Here is a 17,101-nt window from a genome sequence, read left to right as displayed (position 1 = left end):
AGTACAGGAAGCAAGAGGTTACAGCATTGTTGTACATTTCAGCAGATCAACAGCCTTGAGCAAACCATCAGTTTAGTTTTAACAGGCCCTTCTTTCAAAGGGGTAAGGATACTCAATGTATCCGATAATGAGACTAAGTTTGATACTTGCATGTCTCTCCAAGTTGAATTAAAACTGTCCTGATGCAATTTGTGGAGGCTTCCGTTGAATCTTTGCTGATATTGTCTTGATGAAAGAGAACCAGTTGGATTCAGAGGATCTTTGGTGAATGGAAGGTCTAGGCCGAGGCCTGGCACAAGCTTGGGGTTCCTTAGAAGCTTCTAGCTTCTTACAGCATCATCTTGACGTCAGCATTTGTCAGTAAAAGAAAAGAAGAGGAGGACGAGCAGGAAGAGCAGGGGTTCCTTGTGATCAGTGAATATAAGGGGTGAAGATGTCACACCCTCTTGAGGTGTCTGAGCCAATAAGGAGTTCCCCTTTCAGAGGGAAGTTTTACGAGTCTTTGTTCTGTAGCAAGATATTAGCATAAGACACTGGATTGGATGAATGAGAGAATAACCTTCTAGCTTCCTATAATTCTAACATGTCACAGAGTTAGTAACATGTAACATAAATTACCAAATAGGAAATTAAAGTTGGAGTCCGTAGATACCAAACATGCTGCCAATGTGATCTCAGTTAACTATACATTTGCAACTATGGAACATTAATACCAAAATAGTTCAAAAGAGAGAATTAATACATAGAATAAAGCCTATAAAAGGGAAGTCATGAGATGGGAAATTGGATACATGTTTATACATTTCCCAAGTGGTTATATAGAGAATACATAGGATTAAGAGAGTTTATTTGTCCTTCTCAGGAAGAATGAGTCACTAGTCTCTCCAGAATTCTTCTGGATCATAAAAGTACCAAATAACTGTAACAGGACACCTAGGTTGGCCTGTGTGCTAGCAACATTGGGATGCTGGTTACAGTTTTAGGGGGATGAGTTCAGAGAACTTTGATAGTGAGAGTGAGTTTATAGGTAATTCATTAAATACAATGAATAATTGTGTGGCTGATTGGTCCAGACGTTACACACCTTTATTAGGTGCACTGAAAGTAATAATATTAATATACATCATCTGTGCACGAGGTAGGGCCTTAAAAACATCAGCCAATCGTTTACGCGATCATCGCGTAAACGATTGGCCCTCTGGCTTGTCAATCACTGCCATGACGTTCCTTGTGAGAGACGTACGCGGGTGCGCTCTCCAGTAACTTTCCACACTCCACAGGCGCTGCATGTAATGTTTTTGTCAGGAGACAGGAATAACAACTGCAGATTATGAGTTACCTGCGGTGAGTCCGACATAATGAATCCAAAAAACACGACACAGCGAATGCCGGTGGTAAACACTCGTGTTCCAATACTCGTGTACGAGTTTTGGGAGGCGTTCCTTTGAAGTGAGCTGTGAAGGAGGGGGGCTGTTCTTACGCATGCGCTCATTTCAAAAACTCAGTAACTGTCTTTGGATTCTCAGTTGACGAAAAAATCCTCTCTATCACCTTTAATTACAATGAATAGAGTTGACATTTTTTCATACTCTGTCAAATGTAGTCAAGTGTGTTGTAAATAATTGCTTATTTTTGTCAGGCTAGGGTTATTTATGATATTTTAAATATTTGTTTATACCAAAAAACAATTTATTAACTCATATCTATATTTTGAGCTAAAACAGTAGCTAAAGTGCAGCTCACTACAATTGAAAGCCTTTGTGTAATTTTTTTTTTTTTTTTTTTTTTGCATCAGCACAATTTCATGTGATGAAACTGAATTGCTGAACCTGCACTGTATCTTCCTACCATGCACATTTACAGCTATTCTCATTAGATTATCGCAACACCATTTTGTGGTTAAAAAAGACTTAATTGGTAGACTGGGGAAGTTACTTTCACTTTAGTAAGGAGCTGAACTCTAAATAATATGTACAGTATCATCACAAAACACTATTCAAATGGAGCTACAGCATCAAAATCTGTATTAATTTCCCCACTGTATAATTCAGAGACAGGAAAACACATACAGAAAACATTGCTCTATTGCACATTTAAGTAATTAAATGTTTTTTTCCCTTTACTCAGCCGTCCTCTGTCCTCTACTGTTTCTCAGACAAAATGCTTGCGTGTGTATTTCAGATTCTGACCCAGGAAGACTGGAACGTGGTCCTCTATAATGGAATGGTCTCCACCTCCCCATGGGCGGCTCTTTACTTTGTGGCTCTGATGAGCTTTGGGAATTATGTCCTCTTTAACCTGCTTGTGGCCATCTTAGTGGAGGGGTTTCAGGCAGAGGTATAAAAAAACCTTCTACAACTGGCTCAGTTACAATATTATGTTTGTCTTTCTTAAGCATGTGCACAAAATTATATATACAAATATGTAATTATACAAATATTATATACAAAATATAAATTCAATATTGAATAGATATTGAATCTAAAATACAGTGTATGTTAACTCAATTTAAATTTACAGCTAAATATGTAGCTAATATGCAATGTGATCTCCCCTTGAAGAGGCTCAACCTGTGGCGCACAAGTTGAACTTGTGCTACAGACGTTTACATAATTGGCTTCTTAAAGAGTTAGTTCACCCACCGTTTTTTGCACAAACTAAGTAGCTGCTTTCTCCAGATAGTCTGGGGAGTTAAACTGCATTGCTGATACGGTGCTGCAGTGTTTGGCCCATCTGTCATACTGGGGACTGTGTGAATTGTGAACTTGTTATTAGTAGGTGTAAACCTGCAAAGGCTAAAACAAACACCAACTTAACACACCCCGAACCGCAATATTTCTAACAGAGTAGCAGGGCAATGATAACACTGGCACCGCAGCTGTCTGTATGCACAGCAGGCTATGACTGAGTGAAGGGCAGTTTGTTGTTGATGCCAGAGGCCGGCGTCCTTTGAGAGAGCAACTCCTGTTTGGCTTCACTGCACCCTGAATAACACTTTAGTGGGTGGAGCAGTTACTGAAACACTGTGAGCAGTCCACAAAAATCTCTTGTGCTTTGCAGGGAGATGCTAACAGATCAGATGCGGATGAAGAGAAGCGATCGCTGAACTTTGAAGAGGAGGAGAAGATGGGGGAATTACGAGATACAGGTTACTTACATGTGCTAAATTTACATTTATGTGATTTACATCACATAAAAAGTTATTGCCATGTGAAATTACTTTTATGCACACATGCACACTTCTTACGCTACATAGATTTTTCCTAGTCTTAGCCTGATCGTTCAGACATTAAGTCCATTAAGACCAATTAAAGTGAGCAGTGGTCCTCCAGAGTCTATGCATACCCATGTCACATAAATCAATCTACTGAGGAAAATACCCTTTTTATGCTCTTCTGCCATATACAACTTTAAAGGTGCCCTAGAACCCTATTTCACAGACACATTTCCCAGAATGTGTCTATGAATTTTCAGCTCAAAATACCTCATAGATTTTTTTATTATTCAATGTTTTAACTGCCTATTTTGGGGCGTAATTAAAAATGCTCCGATTCTGTGTGTGTGCCCTTTAAATGTTCGTGATCCCCGCCCACAAGCTCTCAACTCTATAATACATTGCATAAATAAAGTTCACACAGCTAATATAAGCCTCAAAATGGATCTTTACAAAGTGTTCGTGATGCAGCATATCAGATCATGTAAGTATGGTATTTATTTTGCAGATGTTTACATTTGATTCTGAACGAGTTTGATAGTAGCCCAGGCTGTGGCTAACGGGGCTAAAGCTACTCACAGTTAGAGAGATTTATGAAGAATGAAGTTGTGTTTATGCATTATACAGACTGCAAGTGTTTAATAATGAAAATAACGACAGCTCTTGTCTCCGTGAATACAGTAAAAAACAATGGTAACTTTAACCACATTTAACAGTACATTAGCAACATGTTAACAAAACATTTAGAAAGACAGTTTACAAATATAAGTTTACTAAATATATCATGATATCATGGATCATGAACAGTTATTATCGATCCATCTGCTATTTTCGCTATTGTCCTTGCTTGCTTCACAATACCTGCAGAACATCAGATGATTCGGCTGTGCAGCTCCAGACCTTAATACTGGCTTGTCTAATGCCTTGAACATGAGCTGGCATATGCAAATATTAGGGGCGTACATATTAAAGGATTAGTCCACTTTTAAATAAACTTTTCCTGATAATTTACTCACCCCCATGTCATCCAAGATATCCATGTCTTTCTTTCTTCAGTTGAAAAGAAATTAAGTTTTTTGATGAAAACATTCCAGGATTTTTAAATTGTAATGGAAAAAAATCCTGGAATTAAATTATCAGGAAAAGTTTATTTAAAAGTGGACTAATCCTTTAATGATCCCGACTGTTGCGTCACAGTCGGTATTATGTTGAGATTCGCCTGTTCTTCAGAGGTCTTTTGCACAAATCAAATTTACATAAGAAGGAGGAAACAATGGTGTTTGAGACTCACTGTATGTCATTTCCATGTACAGAACTCTAATTATTTAACTATGCCGAGGTAAATTCAGTTTTAAATTCTAGGGCACCTTTAAGTAATTCCTGGATAATCTATTGTCATTTTATTTAATGAATGGTGTTGACTTTTATTGAATAACCCCTTTCATTTTCACCAATAGAGTTGATGTCGGCGAATGGGCATGTGGATCCTCGTGACACTTTGCCCCCTCCAGTCATCATGCGCACTGCTGCCACACCCATGCCCACTCCAAAGAACTCTCTTGGCCCGGAGTCCGAGTCCAGGCGGGGCAGTGGGAACTCGACAGATCCAAATGCTTTGGTAAGAAAAAACAAAATCAAGTGTCAACCTTATGTCCATTACAGCGATGTCATAAGGTGAAGGGATGCCATAATTTACCTTTTTATGACATAGTAAGGTTAGTTTCAACTATGATGTCATGTAGTGCGACTCCTCAAAAACATGATATTTATTAATTAATAATTTATGATATTTTACTTTTTTACAGTACTTTTTACCTTGAAAAATATATGTAAAATAATGATTATGTACATGTAACTGGTTACACACACTAACAATGTATTCAAGGTGTAGGGAAAATGTGATATCACTTTCCACTTGATGGTTACACCCAGTGTTACGGAAAGTTAGAAGTAATGCATTACAATATTGCTTTACTCCATAAAAAACTAATTGTGTTACTTAGTTACTTTTTATGGAAAGTAATGTGTTACATTACTTCTGCGTTACTTTTTCTAATCTGGACTGGGCTTTGTTTTTTGTTTTTTTATAACAGCAAAAAAGTTATATTTTTGGCAAATGTAAAGGCCTGAACTGCATTAGTAAAACAAAAAGTGTGCAGGATATGTACATACAATCTTTTGTAGAAAACAAAACTTGCAAATGTCTTCTATCTTTTGTCAATGACAGAGCTCTTTATTGAGCATGCAGCTTGTGCATGACTATGTACTGCAGGTAAAGCAAATTAATGCTGGTCGCTATTCACTGCCACTATATTGCCATGTTTCTTGTTGAGAAAAAGATAATAAAGGGCATACAGGTTAAACATAATAATAATAATAGTGAAAGACACATTTCTTGTGAAAGATTTCTTATGAGCTCTTGGAGAAAAAACACTTTAAACGCACTTATTTGCAAAATAAACAGTTAGTTAGTTAAATGGCAATTCATCACATTTAAACAAGCATCCATTTGAATCCCTATTTATTAATATATTGAATCAAGACCATTAACGTTCTTATCTACCCTAAACACTTTAAACTCCAGACAATTTAGAGCTGTAGTAATTAGCTGTAGTTCTTCTTCAATTTGCTGATGCCTCTCTCTTGTGTGTTACAGAGTTTCTGTCTCCGTCTCAAGAGGACATTAGAAGCATATAAACCTAAGTGGTGTAAAGATCATGAGGACTGGTCCCTTTATCTGTTCTCGCCTCAGAACAAGTAAGCATTTGCCATCTCCTATCGTCTACTGACCAGTTTGTCCTTTCAAAGTTTCATGTTCACTTTTGTAACTGTTACATAATTCTGTCCTAGGTTTCGGATGATTTGTCAGAGGTTAATTTCACACAAAATGTTTGATTATGCAGTTTTGGTATTCATCTTCTTAAACTGCATCACTATTGCTCTGGAAAGACCCACTATACAGCCACCTGTAAGTTTGCTTTAGTGAAATCTCATCCTTAATAGTCAATCTGAATTTAATATTTGAGATTTTCATGCTTATTGGATGTATGATACATTCTGTTTTTCATTTCAGGAGAGAATGTTTCTCAGTATCTCAAATTATGTTTTCACTGTGATTTTTGTTGCTGAAATGACTGTGAAGGTATGATTTTGTTTTTTCTAATGTACAAAGAGTGTTCATTCCACAAAACAATCACACTGACGTGATATGACTTGTGTTAAAGGTGGTGGCCCTTGGCTTCTGCTCCGGGAAACACAGTTATCTGCAGAGCACCTGGAATGTTCTGGATGGGGTGCTGGTTTTTGTCTCTCTCATTTACATTCTGGTCTCTCTGGCTTCCACTGGTGGAAACCGAATCCTTGGCATCCTGAGGGTTCTTCGCCTGCTGAGAACTCTGCGGCCACTAAGGTGAGTCAGCGAAAGGTCACAACGTGCCTGTCTGAGGCACGGTCAATCAATGAAATCCGCTATACAGTCATTGCTCCTGTTAGGAAATAAACTGAAGGTTAGTTGTGTGGTTGCATTATCTCCCGAGCCTACACGCTAAAAGCCCCTTCTCACTTACCGATTCAACAAAAGTCTATTATCCTTGAATTTGTTTTAGAGGTAAGACCAAGCGGTGGTTTATCAATCTTAAAGGTCACCCAGTCTATTGTACCATTACATAAATGTTACTGCAATCCACAGACTGAAATAGGTTGTGTCTTTGTTTTTCACTTAAATAGAGTGATTAGTCGTGCTCCTGGACTGAAGCTGGTGGTGGAAACGCTAATAACGTCCCTGAGGCCCATTGGGAACATTGTGCTGATCTGCTGTGGCTTCTTTATTGTCTTTGGCATTCTTGGAGTTCAGGTAATTGCCTCAACCGCTACACAATACATGCTTTTCAACAAAAATATGAGGGTTTTTTTTTAGATAACACAGCATCGATATTATCTATCACAGCTCTTCAAAGGAAAGTTTTACCATTGTGAAGGTGCTGACACCAAAAACATCACCAATATGGAAGAATGTAAAGATGAAGGTTACAAATGGATTCGGAGAAAGTACAACTTTGACAACTTGGGACAGGTAACTGTTGTTCACTAGACATTATTCATTGGTTTGGACACATTGAATCATAATAAAGTGATTGGCTGAGTGAGGTCATGTTGCCTTTTCATTTTTATAGGACCTTCAGAAAACATTTTCTGCTGTAATTTGTTTGAAATGATTCCCAGACTGTCATTATGAGCTCTGTTACTGCACTGAATAAATGATGGTTTTGCCATTTACTGTTTCTCTTCCGCAGGCTCTCGTGTCTCTGTTCGTGCTTTCCTGTAAGGACGGATGGGTCAATATAATGTATGACGGGTTGGACGCTGTCGGGGTGAACCAGCAGGTTTGGATCTGCTTTCCTCATTCTGGCCGGTGCTGTTTCCGTATTTATAAATTCACATAACTTTTCTAATTTGTCATATGATGGATGTGTCTTCTCTCTACATGTCCTTCACGCCTGCAGCCTGTGCGCAATCACAACCCCTGGATGCTCCTCTACTTCATCTCTTTCCTGCTGATTATCAGCCTTTTTGTGCTGAACTTGTTTGTGGGAGTGTTGGTGGAGAACTTCCACAAGTGTTGTCAGGACCAGGAGGAAGAGGAGGCGTGTATGCGTGAGGAGAAGAGGCAGGAACTGCTGGAGAAAAAGCGCAGAAGTAAGGAGAATTGCGGGTCTGGTCGGTAGTCTGTTTTTCTTAGCACTGCCTGCTTCCAGAGCCTGAGAGAGAAAGATTTTTTTTATTATTATTTTTAAAAACAAGCAGTCATAAGGCTGAGTACATTAAAAAAAATGTGCACATTTTGGCACAAATTTGATGTCAGCATGTTCCTGCATGAGATGCCCGCAACACCAAATTCTGCATGACAAGCCAACAGGGGAAGTTTGCACAGTACATATGGGGTCAGCATCAAGGCCAAAGCAGCAGAGCGTCCTGCTATGAATATATAATAGAAGACAGTTTTATTTTAAATAGAAGATTGTACTAGTACTAATTAGGACTGTTTACTTAACGTGTTAATTTAGTGTTCATTTTCCTACCATCAGAGCAAATCAAGATTGTAATATCAAGTAGAGTGTAGAGTCAGCGCACTTCACTAAACCAAACTTACTGAGAACAAGCAGCACAAAGTGAGCAAGAAGTAGGGATGGGCATTTCAAGCAAAAATAATATTCGAAAATCGCTGGGAATTATTCGATTATTATTCGAAAATCGCACCCCTCCCTGCACGCACGCATGCACACACAAACAGAGAGAGAGAGAGGGAGAGAGACCATTCACGCTTTCTATCTGTATGATATTGATAAACTGTTTAATTCATTGGAGAACATGCTGTCTTAACTCAAGCCATATAATGATTGTAATGTGCTAAAACATATTAATATGTTCTTTAATATAAGTGAAAGTAAAATCCGCACGGCCATTCATAACAGTGCGAAGCGAGCGAGCTTCCGTAGGAATAAACTGAAAATGCTCGCTCTTCGCCAGTGGACTATCAGTGTCGCTCGCTCGCGGCGTTCGCCTCGCTTTTGTCCAGTCCGGCACCTTATAGTGGACACGCACCATGAATGACCGAGGGAATTTTACTTTCACTTTCAAATTAGCGCCAATTCGGGAGCGGTGACAAGTGATGATACCGATGTTGTTCCTGAACACCGGCAACACCGACTATCGCAGCAAGCCTACCTCAAGCCATATTGATTTTAGGCTGCCCAAACGCGTTATATCATTGTGAACAGCTTGAATGACGGCTCGTGTGTCGTGTGAACATTGATTTTGACGTCTATGTTCTGCTGTTGTCTAGTTGATTGACAGCTTTTTAGGTGCGTTATTGGCAGCGCGCGCGCCACCCTCTGGTTACATGAACGTGTCACCATTGAAAACATGAGGATTTTTTTAAGACGACAATCGCACAGCCTATTCGATATTCTATAATTAAATCAACTAATCGAATATTCGAAAATCGTGACACATCCCTAGCAAGAAGCCATTCGCACATCCGTGCATCCAAAAGCTTTTTGTGCATCCAAAAGGTTTGCGACTATGAAACTTGAAAAGATGCTTTTAATACTGTAGAAGCATTGCACAATATGCAGCGTAATGGCCAAAGATGTCAGTCTGTATGTGTACTTGTATGTGAACGGCCGCCAGGTCTACACTAATGTTGATTTTTCAAAAGAAGTCTTTTAGGCCCACCAAGGCTGAATTTATTTGTTCAAAAACAGTAAAAACAATAATACTGTGAAATATTATTACACTTTGAAATAACTGTTTAACTGATATTTATTCTAGAGCACTGAACTCAAACATATGTAAAACGACATCAAGGAAAGTTATACTATCCAGTTGAGAGATCCGAATGTGATGGAACACAGAGCTGTACTGTTCCTGCAGTGAACTCCGTTTTCTCTGATCCTTGTGTTGGGACTTATAAATACCTGGATGTGACTTATGACTGTGTCCAATCAAAGGAACATTGTAACCGGTGTCAGATGGGGTGAAATGGTTCACAAGACTTCTTCCTAAGTGCTTCAAATCTCTCTCTTCAAATGCTTCAAACAGGAAAGAAAAGAAGGCAAACATTTGAATACATGGTGTTTCTTCAACTTTGGCCATGCGGACATTAAGAAAATAGTTTTGTAGAACACATTTGTCATAAATCACAAGAGAATTGTCTTTTTTTATCAAGCATTAAAAATGCCCACCACATCTGAATTACGTATTGTGTAGGCAGTCTTTGATGGAAATGACATTTTTAACATTTCTTTTTTTATTAAAATGGCATACACATTTGAGTTTGCTAATTAAATGGCTAGCATTTTATGCATCTTAAACACAATGAAATGACATTTTCACACTTTTGCATAATTTGACACAATTTTAATGGAAAAATATTATGCTTACAAGTGAGATTTACCTCAGTGTTTCGCTCAACTATACACTCAGTATTATTTCATCATTATTTCATGAATAATCATTTTCATACAGTAAATCTTGCAATTGTTTATTTCACATTTGTTTAGATGATCACATTTGGAATATAAATAACATAAACCCCTGGGACACAAAGGTGCCTGAAGTTGAAGAAACATCCCTATATACAACATTTCCAAATAACATCTGTATCTGTCCATTATCCAGACTCACATGGAATCTGCTTCCACAGAAAGCTCAGAGGATTGCCTCAAAATTGGAATATCAAAGTTGTACCACTCTTGAGCTCATTTATGAAATATTTAGGCTAATAAAGCGTCATTAAGAGTACAGTAAGTTCAACTCATTTTATATTCTGCAGAATACAGCAGATTTTCCCCAAATTCAGAGCAGAAAATGTGGGAAATATCCACAGATTCCATCTGGGCCTGCCATTATCCCATCATATTGAAAAACAGGCTGTTTCTGTGTGCAACTGTAAAAGACTTTCAAGGTGGTCATGAGAGTTGTATCTGCTAGGGAGAGATGTCCCATGTAATGGTTATGCTCTACCTGCATGTTGAACTCTATCAGATATTCAGTAGCTCAATGGCTTCTTTCTTGGCATATGATATTTACCTGTAAACATGCTTTTATGGCAGACTCAGAAAGATGGATTCAAACTCAAATCAATTTTGTGGTTGCTGTCATGTCCAATATATCACACACAGTTCAACTAATCGATAAACAGTCACCTCTAAGCTCTCCTTGGTAAACACTCAATATGTCCCCATCACCTGAGCTACTCGCAGAAGTCCTTTCATATGTTCTCCCACACACTGCCATGTTTACAACGGCATGTTCACCAAAGCAGCATGCTTGAAATCCATGAAGGCACAAGTGCTGCATGAGAGGACTGTTAATGGATAGTATCTCAATAATAGCATAGTGATGGCAAGATAAAGTACTGGTCCTCTCTGCAGCAGTCGTCCCCTTATACCCAGTGCCTTTTGCCTCTGCATCAGTGATTTGGTTTTTCTGCATTTACCCTGCACTGACTCTTCTGTGCTGTCTGTCTGTCTGTCTGTCTGTCTGATTGTATCAACAGAGGCCCAGCAGAGACCGTACTATGCAGATTACTCTCCAGCCCGGCTCTACATCCACACACTGTGTACCAACCGCTACCTGGACCTCTTCATTACCGGCATCATCTGCATCAATGTAGTTACTATGTCAATCGAGCATTTCAATCAGCCACCGGTGAGTCGGTGAACTACCATTGCATGAAGTTGCATTTTATCATTGAAACCAAAAGTAACTTATTTTTGTGAAATGTTCTGCTTGGAAAGCGTTTGTGCTCTTTCATTAAAATAAATGGCACCTATTTTTATATAAATGCAAAGGCATTTGTGCATTATTAAATGTGTTTTAAGTGTCCATATGCTACTTTAATATAAATTGTACTACTGTAAAACTGGTGAAATAATTTCTCCTATCTTCCACAGTACCTTGAAGAGGCATTGAAATACTGTAACTATGTCTTTACCATCATCTTCACAATTGAGGCTTTGCTCAAACTTGTCGCATTTGGTTTTCGGATATTCTTCAAAGACAGGTATTGTTGATATGTGAACAGAATATAATGTGTATACCCTGTACTTAAGTTTAACAATGAATGCAAATCTGTATTGTACTAAAGAAGTTTCTGGAAGTTAAATCAGTATTCTTAAGTGCTTATTAGGGTGCACCTCAGATGGTATACTAACTATATACACATTACATTCTCATTACCAATTTTTTTCTAACTAAGCTATCTTATTCTAATTCTAATCCTGATACTAAAGTCACTTTAAGGAGGTCTATGAGGAGTCATGTCAGTCCCCAACCCCTCAGTGACTCTTTGTGCAGTGGATAAAATTGTGTTCTTAGATATCCGTAGTCTTGCTGTAATTTGTAAGTGCTTAACCCGATAAAGTTAATTAAAGACTCTATCAGCTTTGTGTACAAAAACATGAGATCATGATCCCTGTTGTTTATCAATAATCCCACATTAGCACATGTACAGGTGCAATCAACCATATGTTGTTGTATTTGCAATATGCTTATAAATCTGTGTATGGTTTGTTTGCTCAGCTTGCTTAATGTTCAGACACTGATTAGCTAAATTACACTCTTTGCTGGATGTGGTATTTTAATTGTATGATACTTTAATGTGCTGGCAGATGGAACCAGCTGGATCTAGCCATAGTCCTGCTCTCTATCATGGGCATCACACTTGAGGAGATCAAGATGACTGCAGCACTGCCAATCAATCCCACCATCATCCGCATCATGAGGGTGCTGAGAATAGCTAGAGGTACTGCAGTATTTTTAGCTTCTTTTGTTTTTCCCCCCCCAAACCATACAAAATGTATTTGTGTGGTCTATTACAAATGCATGTGATTTTGGATATGGGTTTCTCTGTGCTTTTGCCCAACAGTACTGAAGCTTTTGAAGATGGCTACAGGCATGAGAGCCCTGCTGGACACAGTAATGCAAGCTTTACCACAGGTACATAATGTTGTGTGTTTTTATATTCATTCATTCATTTATTTGTTTATTCATCAATTAATTCATTAATATAAATGTGTTATATTTTTTCTTTTCTTTTTTGCTTTTATGATATTATTTAACATGGCCAGATACATTAGGTTATACCAATGTGCTTTTAAAACAATATTTTTAATATGTTGTATTATAAATATTATGTATTGTATATTTTAATATTATATATGGGTCAATAACGTGAGGGGTAATTTTTTGACTAAAAGGCTTAATAATAATAAAAAACAAAGATATGACATCTAAAGTGTGTAAGGTAGTACAACTAGATCTCTTTTATTGAATCCAAAAGGTTTTAATTATATTTTGTTACATATAAAGGTATTTTAAAGTTTTTGAAGTGCACACGGTTTAACCATCCAAAGACCAATACAGTCATTTCATTTGTGATTAAAATATCTTAAAATGTAATAAATGTATATGTTTTTTATTCTGGCATGTTTTTATAACATCATATATCAACATAGTGCAACATGGTATTAAAATTATGTGTAGAAGTCGTTGCTTTGTTATGAGGAAGAATGTCCAGAAAAATTTATTTCATTGATGTCATTCGGAGCAACCAATATAAAGGGAACATTTTGGATCAAGTTATGCGGTCAATATCATGTGACAGGACTTGACATCATTCAGTCACCTGCAAAGGACCACATGATTGTGAAGCAAAGTAACTAACTCTCTCTTAACTAATAGAAAAATTCATGTTTTCACTCGCTCATACGCATGTCCCGAAACATCAGGTCATTTGGTACAACCGCTATAAAACATGGAAAATGTTGCAATAAATATAAAGGTTTGATTGTCCTTTTGCTTGCTAGCAAGATATCAGTCTGTTAGCATCGTCTGAAAATATCGTCATTCGGTTTAACCAAAAGTGTCATTCGGTAAAACTGAATTTTTTGTTAAAACAAATTACTTTCTTGGTGACAAATTTTGCCAATCTTGCAAAAAAAATGACAAAAGCAGTGTTAATTGATTATTAAAAAAACTATTAATTTTGAAGTTTTCTTCAGTGTCAACAATGAAATTATATCTCCATTATGTTTTTTTTACACTTTTAAAAACCATATTCGTCCCATATATATTGTAATTCAAATACATACAGTTTATATTAGAGACAAAATATTTTTGCAGTGCATACAGTATGCCGTTGTGTGTATGTTTGCTTTAGAGGGATGTAGATGTACTGCACAATTGCATTTGTTTGTGTCTTTGTGTGGATATGTAAGACATGGAGAACAGAGGACAGAGAAAAAGTTGGAGATAAAGTATCTATAACACAGTGCTACTCCCCATGATTGATTGTTTAATAACATACTGTGATAATCCGCTTTCTCTCTTTAGGTGGGAAATCTGGGCTTGCTGTTTATGCTCCTCTTCTTCATTTATGCGGCACTTGGCGTGGAGCTTTTTGGGAAACTAGGTCAGTGCTGCAATCCTGCTCACTGTTCATACTGAGCTCTCCATTTCACAGTTTTAGCGGCTTTGCTCTACCTTAGCTGCCACTCTCATTTCTAGGTCAGAAATGCTTCAATTTGGTCCCCATTGGGAATGCTTCTCTCACAGTTTTAGAGCTCTTTTTAGTCTACAGTACTGTCATATTGGAAGAAGAACCTAAATTAGCGCTGTTGATCTTTGGAGCTTGCTCCTGCAATGGTAGCATATTTATGAGATAGCCTCTAGGCTCAAAGAGACATTTCTATGCTACTTATATCCCCGTGAGAGGCCTCTGGAACACAAATGACAGGATTATGCTTTCTCTTAAAGGGCAAGCACTCTAATTACTTTCATTAGCCTTCAACTTTAAAATCATTGCTAATTATTGTGTCAGACGTGTCTGGGGGTAACGGCTCATTTGCTTCTTTAATGATAATACCGAGGACTCTGTCAGGTTATCTTCACTTTTAGCAACACATTCAGTGATAATCTGGGAGTCTAGCTGTGCTTTTTGTGTATAAGATGTTTAAAAGTACTTGACGCTTGTTAAACTATTGACTACCAATATTTTCATCTAGAATGCACTGACGAAAACCCATGTGAAGGATTAAGTCGACATGCTACGTTTGAGAACTTTGGAATGGCCTTTTTAACGTTATTCAGAGTATGGACGGGGGACAACTGGAATGGCATAATGAAGGTACTATAACACAGAAGAGGTTTTTCATTGTTCTTCTGTAACTGCATTGAGAGAGTTTCACAGGTGCAGGTTTAGTCATTAACATGTTGCATATGTTCAGGACACTCTGCGAGAGTGCGATCAAGCAGAAGATAAGAACTGCGTCTCCTATCTGCCTCTGGTCTCCCCCATCTACTTCGTCACCTTTGTGCTGATGGCTCAGTTTGTGATGGTTAACGTGGTGGTGGCTGTATTGATGAAACACCTGGAGGAGAGCAATAAGAACGCTAAAGATGATGCAGAAATGGACGCTGAGATTGAGATGGAGATGAAAATGGCTCGGTGTCTCAGAAACGTCTCAGCAGGGAGTTCTTCAGAGTCTGAAGGCAGGGCAACTTATGTTGGACCACGCCCAGATTCACCCAGACAGGTATACATGCCCTGGTTTGCCTGAATTACTCATAAATAAACATGTATTTATGTAATAGTATAATGAGAGGTTTTCAAACTGGGGAACCCCAGGGGGCTGCAAGAGAGTGCTGGGGTACGTGTAAATAAATATAATATTAAATGTATTTTTAGGGCTGTCAAATTAACATGATAAGTTAACATTTATCATGATTACATGTTCACGCTGTCCTGTGTTTATTCTTTCAGAGGGCAATCAAAAATGATTCCATCGACGTGCAAAGTTTTGACTCCAAGGACAATCTTGAAAGACAGGCAGGGATAACCACAGGCTTCAAGCTGCATGTTCCTCGTATCGACGGCCACAGCATCCCTCAGGCGTCACCCTTGCTTCCCCCACATGGACAATTACCCAGTGTCCGCACCTTCCAGCAGTCCCATAGCCAGCACAATATCAATTCTCGACCTCCCAGCCTGGCCAGCAGCAGCAGAAGCACCAGCCCCAGTGGCTCCATGTTTGACTCCGCTGATCCGACCGACGAGGAGGTCCGCCACATCGACAGTACAGCGCGGCTGTAGGCAGAAGCACGGAGTCACTCCCTCTCTCCTTACGCCACCTCAGGGACGCTGCTTCCCATGCTCATGAAGAACTGCAGCAGTGCTGCCAACTTAGGCGAGTTAAGCATCAAAGACCCGAAGAAGTGCTTCAGTGTGGACACTGAGGGTTTTCTGGAAAAACCCCATGGTACCGATGACCATCGCAGGCACTCAATTGAGATTTGCTCTTCAGTAGATGATGGGCTGTTTGGTCAAGAACTCAGCGAAAAGAGGCACGTTCCTATGCGCAGACAGTCGTTGCACATTCCCCGGAAGAAAAAGATGAGCCCTCTGTAGCGCCCCCTTCCTCTAACTGGGAATTTTATGGGTGACGCCCTGGTTCTTTAACCCCTTAACCAGCGCCCCCCTTTTTGAGTATTTATATGAAAATGCACTCTCCAAACTTTAATGTTTATAATTCAAGAATGCTTTGGAATGCATTGGTAACATTGGTCTTGTTTTAAAGAAGACACTCAGTAGGTTGTAGCTGAAGTGAAACCACTTCAAAAAATTAAAGTATGAAAAGGTTATAAAAGTTTGAATTTACTGTAAATCAAATGTACTGTATTTAACATTTTATATTTTATGTAAAATATGTATTTCACAGAATGTGTGTTTGATGCATCCAAAATGGCCGATATTCATATTAATGCATTTTTATTAATATTTATGTTAATAATTTATGGCTGATGATTTATCAGTTTTACTTTTGCTTTCATATATTCATGTACTCCTATTTTATATATTTATTCTTATCATATTTTCAAGTATTTACTTGTTATTGTACCCTTATGATCATTCTTCTTTTATATTTAAGAGTATGTATACTCGTTATATTCAGTTGTCTTTAAAGTGTTACAGTGTGACAGGTCACGCTGACACGATTGTGCAAAACATGTCTGTTATTAATTCTGATGACATTTGAAAAGTGTAAGATTTGCAAAATACAAGGGAAAGGCCCCTATGACATCACGGATAAATCCATTGACCTTTTTGATTAACGAAAACAAGGTCTGAGTAAATTTCCCTGTACGCTTATGGTATAATATGGACTGAGTTGTTGACAATTGGGCTTTTCCCTCTTTTGCTCTCCTTTGCTTCTGCTTCTTCTCTCTTATCTGTAAATGTCTTAATTATTGCTCTTTTTGATAGAATACTCTGGATTTTACAATCCCCTAAATTTTATTATTAACTATTGACTGCTTCTTTATGGT

The 17,101-nt window shown here is 38.2% G+C and overlaps 1 pseudogene; it reads left to right on the top strand.

Annotated features, from left to right (window-relative positions):
- Positions 1-17,101, top strand: part of LOC125268532 — a 27,782-nt pseudogene extending 10,681 nt beyond the window's left edge.

The sequence above is a fragment of the Megalobrama amblycephala genome, linkage group LG1, assembly GCF_018812025.1.
Source record: "Megalobrama amblycephala isolate DHTTF-2021 linkage group LG1, ASM1881202v1, whole genome shotgun sequence".
NCBI lineage: Eukaryota > Metazoa > Chordata > Actinopteri > Cypriniformes > Xenocyprididae > Megalobrama > Megalobrama amblycephala.
This window is presented reverse-complemented; position numbering and strand designations above follow the sequence as displayed.